Source organism: Perca fluviatilis, chromosome 15, assembly GCF_010015445.1.
Source record: "Perca fluviatilis chromosome 15, GENO_Pfluv_1.0, whole genome shotgun sequence".
Classification (NCBI taxonomy): domain Eukaryota; kingdom Metazoa; phylum Chordata; class Actinopteri; order Perciformes; family Percidae; genus Perca; species Perca fluviatilis.
The window spans coordinates 23,625,388-23,643,040 of record NC_053126.1 but is presented as its reverse complement, the minus strand read 5'-3'; the positions used below and the strand labels follow the sequence as shown (position 1 = coordinate 23,643,040).

At 39.9% G+C, this 17,653-nt stretch overlaps 1 protein-coding gene across 3 annotated transcripts in view; it reads right to left on the bottom strand.

Annotated features, from left to right (window-relative positions):
• The window catches only part of LOC120575247 (RNA binding protein fox-1 homolog 3-like), a 433,652-nt gene that overhangs the window by 382,034 nt on the left and 33,965 nt on the right, over nucleotides 1–17,653 (bottom strand). For all 3 annotated transcript variants that reach the window (XM_039825950.1, XM_039825951.1, XM_039825949.1), the window contains exon 2: nucleotides 5,748–5,870. The gene's annotated coding sequence lies outside the window, so the exon portion shown is untranslated. The remainder of the gene's footprint in view (nucleotides 1–5,747; nucleotides 5,871–17,653) is intronic.

Sequence of the window (17,653 nt, the reverse complement as noted above, 5' to 3'; positions counted from 1 at the left end):
CTACAAAGAAATGCTCCCATTTAGCCGCAAGAGCATTAGCGAGGCCCAACGCTGATGGGTGATAAGGTCTGGCTCCAGTTTCAGTTCATTCCAAAGGTGTTGGATGGGGCTGAGCTCAGGGCTCTGTGTAGTTCTTCAACACCAAACTGGGGAAACCATTTCTTTGTGGACCTTGGATTGTGTACGCGGACAATGTCGAGCAACTCTCACACTGTCTAAAATATCATTGTATGCTGTTGACTTAAGATTTTCTTTTATTGGAACCAGAAAGCCCCAGACCAAACATATACAGACAGAGGTGTCCACATAGTGTTGGCCACATATTGTATTTAAAAAATTGATTCTCTGTTGAAATACATGTCAAATTATTGTCAGGAAAAGAGAAAAAAAAAACATTTTCGGAAATGACTAAGAGTACACTATGCCTTGATTGAGTGTAAGGTACATTTTTTTATTTCAGTGGTTTCTCTTGAGCACATCAGCGGATCCCACTCCTGTTTGGAACTTCAAAATACAGTCTCTCTTTAAGCTGCCAACATTTCATTCATCCCAAGTTTTTAAATGTATGCAACTATTAGTGCCAACTGTGTTGGTAATCTTCCCTCAATCTAAAATAATGATTAAACAACAATAATTGCAGTCTCCCTGATTAAGATCTAGCACGGTTGATTGTGAATCATCGAGTTAAACCACTGGTCAACTGAAAGTCAGGAGATGTTTGTCTGCATGCATTTGAGGTAAAAAAAAAATAAACAAATAAAAATAATATCTTATCTCGCAAGTATTTGGTCAACATCATTGTGAATAGCACAGACATGCAGTGTTGTACTCGTAGTGAGTTGGTAAACAACCAAACTGCCTACATTAGTACAAGAATATCCACACCAAATTGCTCCTGGCAAGAAACTGAGCCTATTATCTGATCAGATTTGACCCGACATTTGTCAGTCCATCCAGCTGAGAAACACAGCGCAAAGAGGTTTTCTAGCACTCTGCGACTCTTCTTTCCTCCCACTTTGGAGTTCTTAAGTCGGGTCCACAGCGGAGGCTTCATACATGAGCCTTTATGTGACAGAGAAATTGGGGATCACTTTCTCTGTCTGGCTCTGCCAACAGTCTGATAATATCGACGACTAGATGGCGTAAACACGGGAGACTCCAAAGAGAGGATTAGAGGGGGGGAGATAAGGCTATCCACTGTAATTAAGCCCTATCTCTGCACAGCCACTGAAGAAAATAAATCACCCTTCAGAGCCTGCCAGTGTTGAAATGCATGAACAATTATTCAATAATTAATCGTTATACATGCAGGCTCCAAACACTAATAGGACATATTTTAACTACAGCATTATAGCACTGTTAAATTAAATTAAGTCTGAATGCATTTAAGATCAATGTAATAGATCACCTATTTAACCTTTTTTAATCGCTCTAATGTAATTGTATTAGCTCTGTTATCAAGCTTTTTATGATGTGCCCTATGTTCATTTCCCATTCCAGCCATGTATAATTGAGAATGGAGATGTATAGGGTGTGGCACCACGCATACTAGTGGAAACATTAAGCAGGGCCCTAGAGGAAGGTGCCAGTCAAACTCGCAATGCAGTCCTGATAGTGTAACAGGCCGAGGATAACGTGCAGATGAGGTCAGACATGACATGGTCGGGTATTAAAGCTGTACGTTTACTGCACGTTAGCAAGTCTGCAAAGCACTGCAGCCGCCAAACAACTTATCCTTATACCACTTTACGGTTTTAAACACATGGTAGCTGCTAGGTCATTTCCCTAGGTTAAATGTATGCAAGTCTAAGCCTATCTAAAAAGTAGGTTGGTAGCATGAGTAGGGATGGCTAACATAGCCAAAACGAAGCAGTCCAAACAGAAGCTCAATCTTAAATTTACAGCACATGCATCCAAAGACCAAAAAAAAATTGGGTGTTATTTCAGCCCTGTCTCCCAAAAATGATGCTCCCATACGACAACACTGCATTCTCAACTACATTTTAAGTAGGAAGGAAACCGTCACAGGTCGGACTCGATCACTGGACCTTCTGCGTCGAGGAATTAACCTCAATATATGTGTGCCTGCTCGACCAAATGAGCTAACCGGCCACCGGATTAAATTTCTCTTGGACATATCACAAATATGTTTCAATCAAAAGACTGTGTAGGGAGGAGGACAGAGTGGACGGGTGGTAAAAACACAGGACCACCCAGGAGACTACTGTTAATGTCCCGTGTGGAACCAAAAGTCAACATTTACTTGTTTACGTAACATACTTTAACTATGTAACATACTCAATTTACATAACAAACAAACATACACTACCGGTCAAAAGTTTGGGGTCACTTAGAAATTTCCATTCCAATCCATTATAGACAGAATACTAGCTGAGATGAGTTGCATTGTTTTTTTTAACCAGGGCAGCAGTTTTCAGATTACATTATGTGCAAACTTTTGACCGGTAATGTACTTATTTTAATCCAAACAACATTGTTTAGTTTTAGTTTCAATACACAATCACAATGTTAACCACGTGTTTAAAACAGCCACCGTTTCACAACATAATTAAGAATGCAGTTCTGTTGTAGGGGAATGTCATTTTCTAGGGGACATAGTTGTTCATTTACAGGATATTTAAAAGGCATGTCATGACATCACCAAATGTATGCCAGTCAATTTTGGTTACTTTGCTGCCAGCGTCATTTGACATCACGTTCTATACTAATAAAATATGTATACCGGTTTTCCTTTCCACATGCTCTAACAAGTAATCCTCAATGTCATTTTCATATCAACAGTTGCCTTGTTCTCACTCAATTGTTACTGCTGCTTTTCTTTGTCTTGATAGTAAACCAAATATCTTTCTGTTTTTGCCATTGGTCAGGCAAAACAAGCAATATAATGGAGTACCTTGAGTTTGGAAAATTGAATTGGCCAATGGTCAATATTTTCTGACATTTTATAGACCATGTTGTTCATCAATTAACCAAGGGAATAATAGGCCGATTAATAGATATTAATATCTTTATTAATGAACAAATAATTGTTAATTGCAGCCCTAGATACATTATTGTTATTAACTACACACTGTCCTATTAGCTTCTAGATATAGCAGAGACACCAATTACAGTGTCATCAGCATCATTAAAGGAAAAATACATGAAATTAAAATCAGCAATATTCCAGTATACTATCCAGACATCTTCCTGTCAGATGCTTTGGCACTAAGTTGCCAAATATTCTCATCTTTCAAAGAGCACACATAACATCTGTGAGAATAACAAATCCATTATGAAAAGTAGTGAATAGCTCTTATCACAACAAGAGAGGAAGTGCAAAAAAAGAAATATATCAAATGTGTTCGGCTTCTAAATAAGTGCAGATGAAATCATATTAGTTTATTTTTCATCCTGACCAATTTCCCACCTCACCTGATCATCACTTCAAACTGCATCAATGAAGCACAAATCTCACAAAATTTGATTCTAAGCAGGGAAAGAAGAATCTGCTTTTGAGTCTTTACACAGAAATCCCCTTGGTGCAGCAAAGGGTAATACTTCTCCTCAGAAGTATTCATGAGTATGTGCATTTTCAATTCAAAAATTTGATGTTTTCTGCAGTAGAACAATTGCATGTGCAGTGCATTGTACCCCCTACAGTAAAGCTCCCTTTGCTTTTTGCTTGGTTAGAGCTCTCCCAGGCCCGTATTGAGCAGTCAGAAGTAAAAGGATATTAGACATGAATAAAACAGAAGTTCTCTTTGAAATGATGTGACATTTCCATATCAACTGGAATAAAAACATTGTGGTACCCTTGATCTGTTTATGTGAAACTGAGCCAAGCAGTGAGATACTGTGATGTTTGATGTTCTGCTGAGGGTTTGAGTCAGGCGGCCAGCTGGTGGTTAGATGGACAAATGTCTGAAATTTTTCTAAACCCTTGGTCAACAACACACAAAACACACACACACACACACACACACACACACACACACACACACACACACACACACACACACACACACACACACACACACACACACACACACACACACACCTCAGTTTTAACCGTAAGGTACCCATAAGATAAGATATAGTAATAAAAATGCATAGTATATCAATACAAGTATATTAACATAGATATTTGACATTTTTGTGCATCTAAACTAATATTAATGGAAATATTGTCATGTCTACTGGTGTATTTACAAACACTACTCATAAAGACAAACCTTTAACAGCATCAGTGTCCACAGATTAAAGGATTGACAGTTTAACATTGTTTGTTAATGATAGCAGGCCACAACCCTGTGTTTTGAATTTTGATGGTGAAAGTGATTGTGTTTAGATTTAGATACATTCTGCCTTTCATAGTGTAACATTTGCTAAATCTAATTATAATAAATATATAGTAATTATACTTAGGTTTTAAAATGAAGTGGTAATTTACAAAAATAATCCTTGTGACCCTTCTCCGTCATCATTAGTCGACATGTAAGTTTACGGAGATCTGGACCCAAGAAAGAAAGACAGCAAACGCTAGCTAGCACCCTTTTTTCTAAAATGTGGAGCAAACATGAACGCAAAGTAACGTCTAGTGGGAATCGGTGCTAATGTTAGCAAGCTAGGCTAACTAGCCTTCACTTTCCAAGTGGAACACAAACTTAAGAGCGTGATGGTCTTTCGAAACAGACACACAGCTTATCTTGCTAATTGCTGATGCTATGGGCACTTGTTGGAAAACAAACGCTTTGTATCAACATTCATTACACATACGGGATAACAATCTCCAGTTAGTAGTGCACCACAGCCCGTCTCTTAGCAACGCAGGCCCTGAGTTATCAGTCAACAGTTGCCAATGGAAACACCCATTCAGATGCTTCAATGCCGTTTCCCCAAATATGTCCAAAACGGTTTATAACTTCTTTTGAAAACTGAAAAGGAAAGCTGTACTGCCATTACAGAACATGTATGCTTAATTTAAGTTTGTCAACTCCACTTCCTTTATTCCTTGGGTTTGACAGAAAATGTTAAAGTCTGTCAAAGGTCAGTGTAAAGTAAGTAACTATTTAACCATCTTCTGGCCTTGATTACATTCTGTAACCATCCAAACGCTGTTCTAAAACTTCCTTTTTTCTTTACCTTCTTTCCACCTTACCCTGAGGCGGTCGCTGAGTTGGGTAGAAAGAAGGACAGAGAAGCATTTTGCCAGGAGCATAGAACCACTAGATTTAAGTCAGTGGCCGCTTGACTCCTCTGGAGAACGACAACCACAAAGAAACAAAGACGGCATGATGGTTTGACTGACAGCCTTTCATGTCTGTTCACTACAAGGTTAGATGTACCCCAAACAGAAAATTGAATAGAATTTCTTAAAGAACGCCCTTCGTGTAGGATACATCACTGTACGTTTTGGTAAAATGAAGATTAGGAAATTATGAGCGGTGGAGAAGGACCCCTATAAAGTGTTGACATCAAAAGAGCAAGCCAAATAGCAGCCTAATCTGAATATAATTGTGTGACTGCTGGCATGTCAACTTCAACCTTGTCTCATAAATGCCATAAGGAAGAAATGTTCTCGGAGGTTAATTTCACTGAATTATCAAGAGAATTAAGGCAATTACCAACAAATGGCAAAAAAAGGGCTATTCAGAACCAATTCTGAGGATAACTGACCGTGCGATGTCCTCTCAGCAGGTGGTTATTCATAATACAGCAGGTGATTCATATGAATTATTTCCTACCTGTCATTCACTTTGCTCTGCCGCCTCAGTCTGTCCAAGTAATTGTAGTCCTGTAGATTTCACTTTGGCACCTACGGCGGGATTCTTGGCTGACCTTCCTGGGCACTGCCTTCTAGCAATTATCTGTGGACATTTTGGAGAGAGAAAGAGCATAAATATTCCAGAGGGAATCCCGAAACAGATACTGCTCAATAAAAAAAAAAGCAGCTAGAACTGCAGGAAGCAAAATATGGTTACATAAAAACAACCAGTCTCATTATTTTCATGTCAGACCACTAATTTGAAGGAATGTTCTGCTGTCAAATGGGTTGTATTAAAAAAGGTTCAGGGATATTCTTTCAGTGAATTTCTTTTGGGTGCTATCTTCCACACCCTTTTTCTACCTGATGAAATTGTGCAGGACCCCTGGCATTACACCCGTTTGCCCTTAGGAAGCACAGAAATAAGTCAAAAATCTTTTCCTTTTTTTAAATGATGTGTTACAGTACCAAACTGGTATTTTCCATATATGCTTGTTCAACATCCCAGTGATATAACCAGCAGGACTTCAATTTGCCCTCAAACGTTTAATCTCCAAAAGAAAACACTTGCACACGAAGCAGCGAGAAGCTAAGTAACAGTACAGGGTCATTGGCATCAATGAAGTATTGGTAAAATGAGTTTCCATGGAGACTAATATGCTTGCTACTAAAGACACAGAGTGGCTTTTTGGAATGAGTGAAGCAAACTGTGGGGCACAAAGATAACAAGCTTAGACAGAGACACAATGTCAACACAGTTTCACCACAGAGGGCTCAACCTGTAATCAACATGTACAGTAGCTGCAAACCGTGGCCGACATTTCACACAACTGGATGTCAAATATAAATTAAGTGCTCCGTGAACCAAAACATTAAAAGCTGGATTCAGGCACCACACATTACAGTAGCTCTCTATGGCATTTTTGTCAACCAGTTGGTCGAGGAACAAACTCTGACTACTGTATAAAAGGACACCATTAACATATTAAAGCTCCATTGTGTAATGTTTTGAGTTGATTCTTATCAAAAAAAAACTTTGTTCTTTCACAAATATGTGCTCATTCATTTGTAATTACTTCCACCAACTAATCAAAGTATTCTCGTAAGCGTAGAATCTGCCATTCCGAATCATTCAGAATACATACGTATGTATTCTGCCATGTTGCGCCTCCATCTTTAAAATACATGAGCCAAAGAGGGACATACCTCCGCCTTTCACGCTTTTACACTCTGTGGCACCGTGACAAATGCCAGGGGGAGATTACACACGACTGCCGGCAGATTTGAAAGCCTGTTGAAGATGGAGGATCATGCTGATACTTTACTAACATTAGCTTGCATTCGTTTGGGAACCTGATAGCTGATGTTAGCAATGAAATGGAAATAATAACGAAAATAATGTCAACGATCCCGGAATGGGAGGGCCTAGAAAGTAATATTCAGTTGGTTGTCATATACAATTTCACCGCTAGATGGGAGAAATTCTTACACAATGTAGCTTCCACAAAACAAAGTTAAATACAGGTTTAAACTGTATATATGAGGTTCTGGTGTGTCTTGTATTGTTTATAGCATAAATATAAAGCAGCCTGTATGCATAGGGATCATTTTCCAGAGCATACTTCCCAAAAGAATACTTCCCGTTCTGCAACATCTGTTTTGGGATGAAGACAACTTGGGATTTCAAACACAATTTTCCAAAGTGAAAAAAGGTGGTCTAATATTGTATCCTGGCCAATATGGCATATTGAATTTAGGGCCAAAGTTAGGGTTAGGGAGAGGGAAAGAATTCTGATTCAAAAAAATCATGCAAACATCCACGTTAGGTTAGTGCTCCTGTCAGTGCCTCTGACCAAGGCACTGCCAAAAAGAACTGGAGCCGGGCCCCGGGCACTATGCTTTCAACTGCCCACTGCTCCTAGTTCATAGGAGGGGTTGAATGCGGAGGAAACATTTTTGTATTAAATTTATGGGAGTGCTGAGAAGTTACAACAAATGAATTGTATCTTATCCTATTTAGCAAAACAAACTTGAATTGAACAGTTGATTGGAAAGTCGGTTCGACAGTTATCATGTTTTGATGGGACTCATTTGCTAATTTATAGAATAGGATTGTCACAGTGCTAATCTGTGCCCTACAAAAGTAGGTTGCATACTGTACAGACTCATTCTAGCTTCTGCAGCGCTATAATTAATTCCATACTGTCTACACAGTAGGTCAGTAGTACTAGTTGTGTTGCTAAGTTGTGTAGCCCAGGCTTCTGTGGCTGAGTTATGTTAGCATAGTAAACACATGTGGGTATAGCATGCTATCCTGCAAGCAAAACGTCATGTCAATATTGTACATTTGCAACTTCAACTACCAAAATGTTTGTTACTGAGCTCTCATCCAATATTACCTGCTGGTCATGGGTTCAAACTGCCAAACAGGAAGTGACAGTAAGTGCTTCAAATTTGGTTAGAGGGAACTAGGACTGTACCATTTGAGTAGAGTACAGAGGGGGGTTTCCATTTTTTAAGGGAAACATATTTTTTAACTCAGTATCAGTTAGGATAATGATTAGAAATTGTTTTTACATAGACATTTTATTTTATTGTCTTAATTGGTTTTGGATTAACTTTGGTTTGTCTGTAGGAGGAGCTTCCTGTTTAAAAGCAAGGGGTAGTAGCCAAGGGGGTAAGCGAGCATCCGCAAAGCGTACCTCCTATGGAGACATTTTGATGCTAACAAGCCATCACCTGTCGTTAGCATTCCATTGACTGCCATTCATTTTGGCGTCACTTTGACAACGAATAACTTTACATCTGAAGCATTTAAAGACTATTTGTCCACTGTTTATTTCTAAAGAAACACGACAATGTATAAAAGGCTCCATTACCTTGTATCTCACGTTATGGCTCCGTAGCAGCCGTTTTTGTAAAAATAGGCTAACGATTATGTCATAACCACGTGACTTTCTGTCGCACAGTAGACAAATTACCGTATAGTACAGGAGAAGCTCGCAGGCAGTTTCGACTTACATTAGCTGTTTAAGTTTAATTACTAGTGTTAACTAGCATTTTATTTAGCAATAATTAGCCCGTGCCTATGTTATCTCCTTACATATAACTACGCTCTCTAGATTTCTCTTGGCACAGCTACCAGAAGACAATCTCAGTTGGAGGCTGCGCAGTAACGCTCAGGCATCACCGGAAAAGTGCTTCTAATATCCTTCACTGGGCTCCGTGGAAGTCTATGGCGTCGCTTTGTCCATTCATTTTACTGTCTATGGTAGTAGCTCCTCAAGGGGCGTTACTGATATTTAACTATAGTGAGTATTTGTTTCACAGGCAAACAGATTGGAGAGATAGTCGCTGGTCTGAAATAAAAATAAAAATAAAAAAAATGTGGTCACAATCCCCCTCCCCAAGCCGCCTCCTCCCTCACATGTCTGTTTTTATGGATAGAAAAGGGAACAAGCCCTGAGCTATCTTTCAGGTTCAATAACTACTACTACCACTACCTCAGGGGTTGTTCATTCTTAGAGTTTGTTCAGTAAAGGTGCAGACCTGCTGGAAGCTTGCCCAATACCCATGGACCTGGCCTAACTTTTATTTTGTTGACTTGTGGATCTCTTTATTAGTTTCTGTATTTTTTTCATGTTGGTATATACGTAGTTTCCTCACCAAAACCAGCCTGATCTGATTGTTGCGGTTAAGTAACCTTCAAATAAAAACCTACACCGGGTGAAGATTACTCCGGCCTCCACGTGTTCCCTTTCCATCACTCGACCAGTCCTTAAAAGGGATGCTGCTTTTTAATGCTTTTTCTCTTCACTATCAGTAGTTTGAGCGAGTACAGGATGTACAGAACGTGTTCTCCAACTTGTAATACATTTCATTTACACCATGGGTTAGGATTCCTTAGGTCTGATAAAGATCATCAAAGTCATTTTTGGCCTTTATTATTTACTATGAAAATGATCTTTCCTCACCATTAACCAAGAAGTTGTATTAAACTTTCAGAAACCATTAAGCTATTGTAGTTTCCATGCACATATCATAGAAATAAGCAACTAAAAACCATAGCCAATAAACTTAATCCAGGTGGTTGCAGAAATATGAACATTCTCTTTGGATTTAGTGAGAAGTCTATTGTGTTTACTGTAAACTCTGATCAACAGTGGCCTGTTGATGCAGGGAAAAAAAATATGTTTTTCATACTTGGGGACCAAAGATGAGCTTTAATGGTGTGCTCCAGACCTCATCCCTCCAGTCTGACTGTCCTGTCTCATGGTGCACGAGATATAAATAGATCCACTCCTTTTAAAAATCTGGGTATTTTAACCGATTAGCCTCATGTATGCTGTACCCCCGGAGCACACCGTTTGCTTACCACTGAAACAAAGTCCTGTATGAGGGTAAAGAACTCACAGAGGTGATTCAGATACTGATTATGGGCAGTGGTGAATCGGCACGGTTGCCTATAAAAACAGATCTAAAGCCATAAAGTGCTCAGAGGTGACCTTTAGTTTTGAAGAGCTGCTGTGTGACATGCTGTGAATTAGACAGCATCAATGCTCCAGAAATTTATGCCTTTGCGCGGGCTTGACCTCTAAGTCAACAGTATGTCGAGAACAACTGGAACGATCGTAAGGAAAACAAGACAGTGCACACACAGCAATAAATGTATGGCGATGCACGCTCACTGGAAAAAAAAAATCCTCTGGTGGCTATCTGTCGGCGAGCCACTGTGGCCACTGTCATTGGTTACAAGGTGAGCCACCTACGTGCACCCGAGCAACGTATCGATGTGATCGAGTTGGGATTTTTGCTTATCACCACAACATCAAGTCACCTTGTTCTTTTATTTTTTTTTCTAATCAGAAGTCAACAACGGTGCTATCTAACCCTGATATAGAGCCAATTATATCCTTGTCTCAATCTATGGTGCTGTGGAGCGCATTCTAATTTGTTGTCAATTCAACCTTTACCTCCTCTAGGTTTTGTGTCCTGCATGGCGTGGGTTTGCTGAAGTAAAAGTTTGGGCGCTTTTGATTACGTGATCAGAGGAATCCGCTGTGGATCAAGTAGATAAAGTTAGAAGATGAAAATGTAATCATACAGGCAGCAGGTTTCACAGGTGCAGTGGTGGAATGTAACTAAGTACATTTACTCCAGTACTGTATTTAAGTTCAAATTTGAGGTACTTGTGCTTGACTCAAATCTTTTCTTTTCATGCCACTCCGATACATTTCAGAGGGAAATATTGTGCTTTTTACTCCACTACATTAATCTGACAGCTTTAGTTACTAGTTACTTTACAAATTAAGATTTTGAGCACAAAACACATGTAGTTTATAAAATACAATGTTTTATTATAAATTTAAATACCCAACAATATATAGGCCTACAAGTCCAGCTGAAATGATTAGACGATAAACAGTTGACAGAACAGTTTGGGGGGATGTGAGGATTTTTCTGCATCAAGTACTTTTACCTTTAATACTTTAAGTGCATTTACCTGATAATATATTTACATACTTTTACTTTTAGTAACATTTTCAATGCAGGACTTTTACTTGTAACAGTATTTTTTACAGTTTGGTATTTGTACTTTCTCTTAAGTAAAAGGATCTGAATACTTCTTCCACCACTGCACAGGTGTACACCGACAGAGTTTGTACCATGAGCCTCTGTTTTATCACAGGGTTGAAGGAGAGGGTGAAGCTGTTGACACACAGAGGTACGGCTAAGCCACTTCACATCCCAATCGATCACAGGTTCACTCTACTACAAGTGGCATTCACCTTATAAAAGTAACATTTTGCTGCCCCGACTTTGCAGGGTACCAGACACCGGGCTGGACTTTGGTCCAGCCATATCTTCAGGTACAGTACTATGCAGCACTTTTGTCCTTCTTCTTTTGTTCCTCACTCAAGACTCAGTCAGTCTGAGAATGATTCTAGCTCAGTGCTTGGCTAGTGCAAAAGCAGGAAACAGATGGCTGGCTATTTCTGGATGGTACTACAGAGTGTCCAACTCAAATAAAGTGTTCTTTCAAAGGATTTTAATGCCTGCTTAGGGAACTCCGTAATGCCTTGGACCAAGAACTTGCAAATGGCCCGTGACAATGAGATTATATATATAAAAAAAAAAAATTCAGGTATTTGAGGTTATTATACAGAATTCAAATGCCTCCCTCTTTACTTTCTTTAACTCCAGCTAATCCCCCCCTGGAGGATGCCTATTAACCTGGACCAACACTCTGCCCCTTCTGATGAGGCTGAGGATGGGCCTCCTCTATTTCCTTTCCTGATCTCTGTCACTCAAATGGTCACATAATTATTGTGTGTCTTCACAGGTTACATAGCCGATATTAGCTGCATTGTAAGCCAACATTAATTACATGAGCGAGTGGAGTGAGTTAATAAGGCTGTTTAAAACACTTGTGAGGCTGCACCTCCATGGACCGTTACCATGGAGTCATGTTTACCGATATGACACGAATGAACCGGCTGTTTATGTTCTCGGATGTAAATAAAATCATGGCACAATGATAAGCTCATCCATGACATGCCATCTGGCAGGCGCTGACAGTTTGAAATTACATTAATCCTTATCTATTCATTATGAAATGTGTGAGTATAGGTGTAGCAGTGCCTTATCGGAGGTATAGGGCTTCAGCTGAATTTGAATTGATTTCTATTTATCTGGAATCCATTGCAAATTCCCCTCATGGCCGGCAATGCGGGAGGCAGTGACTGCAGCTGCTCATAGGTCAAGTCAGATTCATCTCTGGCTATCTGATCAGCCCATCCCAGAGCTGTGCTGTGCTGTGAGTGAGAAATAGCACATTTTAGATTACAGCACTCGCTCTAAAAGCCTTCCGCTGTAGTGCGCGTCTTTCAATAGTTTGGAACAGAGCATTCATTTCATCTCTGGGCCCTCCTTTTAAAAGGCTATCCCACAAGGTCCTATCACTAGGAGGTTCAAGGGCAAACTAAATCAGCGATGACACGTCCCATCGTTGTTATGTAGGGCACAGAGGTCTCCTGTCTGCAGCAAGGGCTCAGGTTGAGAGATCCCCTTTGTGTCTGAAGCGGGATCACATTAACAGCCTGACTCATTACATTAATAGCGGTGCCACAGCAGCAACATGAATAATGCCATTCCTTCTGTGGAGGGGTTACAAACCAGTCTCACAGCAGAGAAAGCATCAGACTATTATTAACCATAAATCCATAAATGACACACACTGCCCATACAGGGGGACAGATATATTTAGAGCTGAGCTGCGGTACTTTGTTGAATCCATTAACAGTGGATACAAGATGATATGAGTAAAACCCATTGTTTAGATTTTAATGAAAGTACTAATGGAAAGTACCAGATAAAAAAAAAAAGAAAAGACTAGGCCAGGACTTCTAGGCAGATGCACACTGTGTAGGTGCAATATCCTGGATTTGAAACCGCCCCAGGAAACTTGCCACGTCTTTTCCTAGTGTTGTCAAATAAAGCAAAAATGACAAATATATAATCTTCCAAAAAATAAAAAATAAAACACCTAAGCCGCAAATGCATCGTAGCTCAATGCCCTTTATAGTTATGAGTTGCAGGAATGCTTGTGGCAGCTCTACCGGATCAGCAGAATTTGGAAAAATTTTCCAAAAGCTGAATCTCCTTTAACCTTCTGCACCTCTCGAGCACCTTCCCCACCTACCCCAGCACCAGGGGATCCGTCACAAATCAAGGATGGGAAGGTCAATAAAAGCAAACCATGCCAGACTCTCTGACTGACACATCAAAAGTTCCCCCAGCAGCGCTCAACACTCTGCCTTCCTTCCCTTCCGACCAATTTAGCGGAGTCCGAGGGGAGCCCCCCTAATCCATGCCTCGGAAAGTGTGCTTAATCAACCTCTGATTAAGTGGGAGCACGCCAAGGTGTCCGGCAACATCTTCTCTGTACCCATCCACTCCTCAAGTCAAACACAACACACGGAAACAGGATTTATTTGTCTTCACAGCCTCCACCGCCAAATTACAAAGCAAACATTTAGTTCCTTCTAATTCCTCTCTCTCTCTCCCTCTCCCTCTCTCTCTCTCTCTCTCCCCTGTTGTTGTTATGAGTGTCCCCCAGGTGTCCGGGAATGAATTAAACATCAGTATGTTGGTAGGAAGGGCACATCTTCTCCTGAAAGGATTGAATGCAGAGCGCTGTTTGAGAGGAGAGCGGCAGTGGAGGTGACAGAGGAGGCTTTGCACGAGGACGTGGAACCATCAGGGAACCACTTTAACCTCTAACATCTGACCGCCTTCATGAATAGTCATTTTTTTTCTTCCATAAGTCTGTCAAGTAATTGGGGTTTTCCAAACTTTTAAAAAATGGGAGACCATGTGTGGAATTTGTGTATCTTTTTCAGGCCGGTGTGTGTGTGTGTAAAAAATATATAGCAATATATTTGTTGCAGGAGGCTTTGTTACACTTCTCGGATTTACCTTACTGGTATTCATTATAGTGCTCATATTATGCTCATTTTCAGGTTCATAATTGTATTTAGAGGTTATATCAGAATAGGTTTACATGGTTTAATTTTCAAAAAACACCATATATTTGTTGTACTGCACATTGCTGCAGCTCCTCTTTTCACCCTGTGTGTTGAGCTCTCTGTTTTAGCTACAGAGTGAGACATCTCTCTTCTGTTCAATCTTTTTGGGAGTCGCACATGCGCAGTAGCTAGGTAAGGACTACTAGCCAGTCAGAAGCAGAGTATGAGGGCGTGTCACGCTAGCAGCTAGGCGTGCATTATAACGTGTGTTACAAAGTGACGCACGTTGCAAAGGCTGGACTACAATAGAGCTGTTTGGAGCAGTTTGTGAACAGTGTTTTCTGTTGGAGATGTTAAGTCCCTTTGGGGTGGACTTTGGGCTTTTTCACTTTGTAAACCTATAATATGCACAAAAAAGATATATAACACAATAAAGGAAAGGGAAAAGCCAAAAAGCATAATATGAGCACTTTAAGGCAGGGGGCAACCATGCAACCGGAGCTGTTGAAACCAACCCCCAGGAAGTGCTCTGGGGACCATATTAACCTGCTCACCCACAAGCAGTGCATGTGCATGGCATTGAAATGTTTGGTAAAAGCTTACTTGGCTCTCACTCATTCCTGAGAAGGGATACCAATGACCACAGCTCCTGATCATAAAGAAAAAAAAATAAAAAAAAAAAATTTTTTATTTTTTTTTTTTTTTTTTTTTTTTTTTTTTTTTTTTTTTTTTTTAAAAAAAATTTAAATTAAAAAAAAAAAAAATTTAATATATAAAAAAAAAAAAAAAAAAAAAAAAAAAAAAAAATTTATTTTATTAATAAAAAAAAAAATATTTTTAAAAAAAAAAAAAAAAAAAAAAAAAAAATTTTAAAAATTTTTTTTTTTTTTTAAAAAAAAAAAAAAATTTTTTTTTTTTTTTTTTTTTTTTTTTTCCCCCCCTTCCCAAGAATCTTTAGAATCATAAAGTGAACAGTTTTGAGTTGTCCTTTGCGTTCATCAAGGATAAAGCAGTTTTCAAGTTTGGGCAGAGCTGTGGTCAGCCAGACATCACACACAACTTGACACGCATGTCTACAATGTCCATACGACCCAGAAATGTAGCCAGACCTACCTGCCTTGTTTACCTCCTCCATCCATTGATATCTAAGCATACCTCCAAATAAACATTTTAATATCTTACTTTACTTTTTGATTTTATTTCTGCAATGTGAAAGAGACAGGGGCTCAAGATGCAGCACTGTAACAATAAAAACGCACATCAAAATGGACACACATGTTTTTTTTCCATAAGGAGGAGAACATAAGTAATCTGTGTGTCTGGCAACAGGATGACAAAAAAACTGTTGGTCCGATTTTATGAAACTTGGATGGGTGTAGCATGGGCCAAGTAGGAATCCATTACATTTTGAAGCTGATCCAAATCCCACAAAAATATTTTTTACTTCCGTTACAGAGCATTTGTATGGCATTCATGTGGTGTCGGAATAATCGGAAAAATGTGTCATGTCGGAAAGTTAGCTGTGAGATAGGGCATGCCTTGGCGGAGGTCTGCACTCTCTGAGTGCCCTTCTACTATTTTCTGACTTAGTAGTGACCAATGTACAGTACAGGCCAAAAGTTTGGACACACCTTCTCATTCAATGCGTTTTCTTTATTTTCATGACTACTTTCATTGTAGATTCTCACTGGAGGCATCAAAACTATGAATGAACACATATGGAATTATCTACTTAACAAAAAAGCGTGACATAACTGAAAACATGTCTTATATTTTAGATTCCTCAAAGTAGCCACCCTTTGCTTTTTTTATAGCGCTGCAAACCCTTGGTGTTCTCTCAATGAGCTTCATGAGGTAGTCATCTGAAATGTTTTTCACTTCACAGGTGTGCCTTGTCAGGGTTAATTAGTTGAATTTTTTCCCTTATTAATGGGGTTGGGACCATCAGTTGTGTTGTGCAGAAGTCAGGTTGATACACAGCCGACAGCCCTATTGGACAACTGTTAGAATTCATATTATGGCAAGAACCAATCAGCTAAGTAAAGAGAAACGAGTGGCCATCATTACTTTAACAAATGAAGGTCAGTCAGTCCAGAAAATTGCGAAAACTTTGAATGTGTACCCAAGTGCAGTCGCAACAACCATCAAGCGCTACAACAAAACTGGCTCACATGAGGACCGCCCCAGGAAAGGAAGACCAAGAGTCACCTCTGCTGCTGAGGATAAGTTCATCCGAGTTACCAGCCTCAGAAATCGCAAGTTAAAAGCAGCTCAGATTAGAGACCAGATGAATGCCACACAGAGTTCTAGCAGCAGACACATCTCTAGAACAACTGTTAAGAGGAGACTGCGCAAATCAGGCCTTCATGGTCAAGTAGCTGCTAGGAAACCACTGCTAAGGAGAGGCAACAAGCAGAAGAGAAACACAAGGAATGGACATTAGACAGTGGAAATCTGTGCTTTGGTCTGATGAGTCCAAATTTGAGATCTTTGGTTCCAACCGCCGTGTCTTTGTGCGACGTCGAAAAGGTGAACGGATGGATTCTACATGCCTGGTTCACACCGTGAAGCATGGAGGAGGAGGTGTGATGGTGTGGGGGTGCTTTGCTGGTGACACTGTTGGGGATTTATTCAAAATTGAAGGCATACTGAACTAGCATGGCTACCACAGCATCCTGCAGCGACATGCCATCCCATCCGGTTTGCGTTTAGTTGGACCATCATTTATTTTTCAACAGGAAAATGACCCCAAACACACCTCCAGGCTGTGTAAGGGCTATTTGACCAAGAATGAGAGTGATGGAGTGCTGCGCCAGATGACCTGGCCTCCACAGTCACCGGACCTGAACCCAATCGAGATGGTTTGGGGTGAGCTGGACCGCAGAGTGAAGGCAAAAGGGCCAACAAGTGCTAAGCATCTCTGGGAACTCCTTCAAGACTGGAAAACCATTTCAGGTGACTACCTCTTGAGGCTCATCAAGAGAATGCCAAGAGTGTGCAAAGCAGTAATCAGAGCAAAGGGTGGCTACTTTGAAGGAACTAGAATGTAAGACATGTTTTCAGTTATTTTACACTTTTTTGTTAAGTACATAATTCCACGTGTTCATTCATAGTTTTGATGCCTTCAGTGAGAATCTACAATATAAATAGTCATGAAAATAAAATAAACGCATTGAATGAGAAGGTGTGTCCAAACCTTTGGCCTGTACTGTATTCATCCTGTCAATATTGGTAGCGTTTGCTAAGAGTGACTGAAGCAATATGTAAATAATAATATATTATTTCTGTGAGTGGACTTACACCAACCTATACTGCGCAGATGTCATCTACGCTTGTCTCCATTTTTGAGGAAATTGTT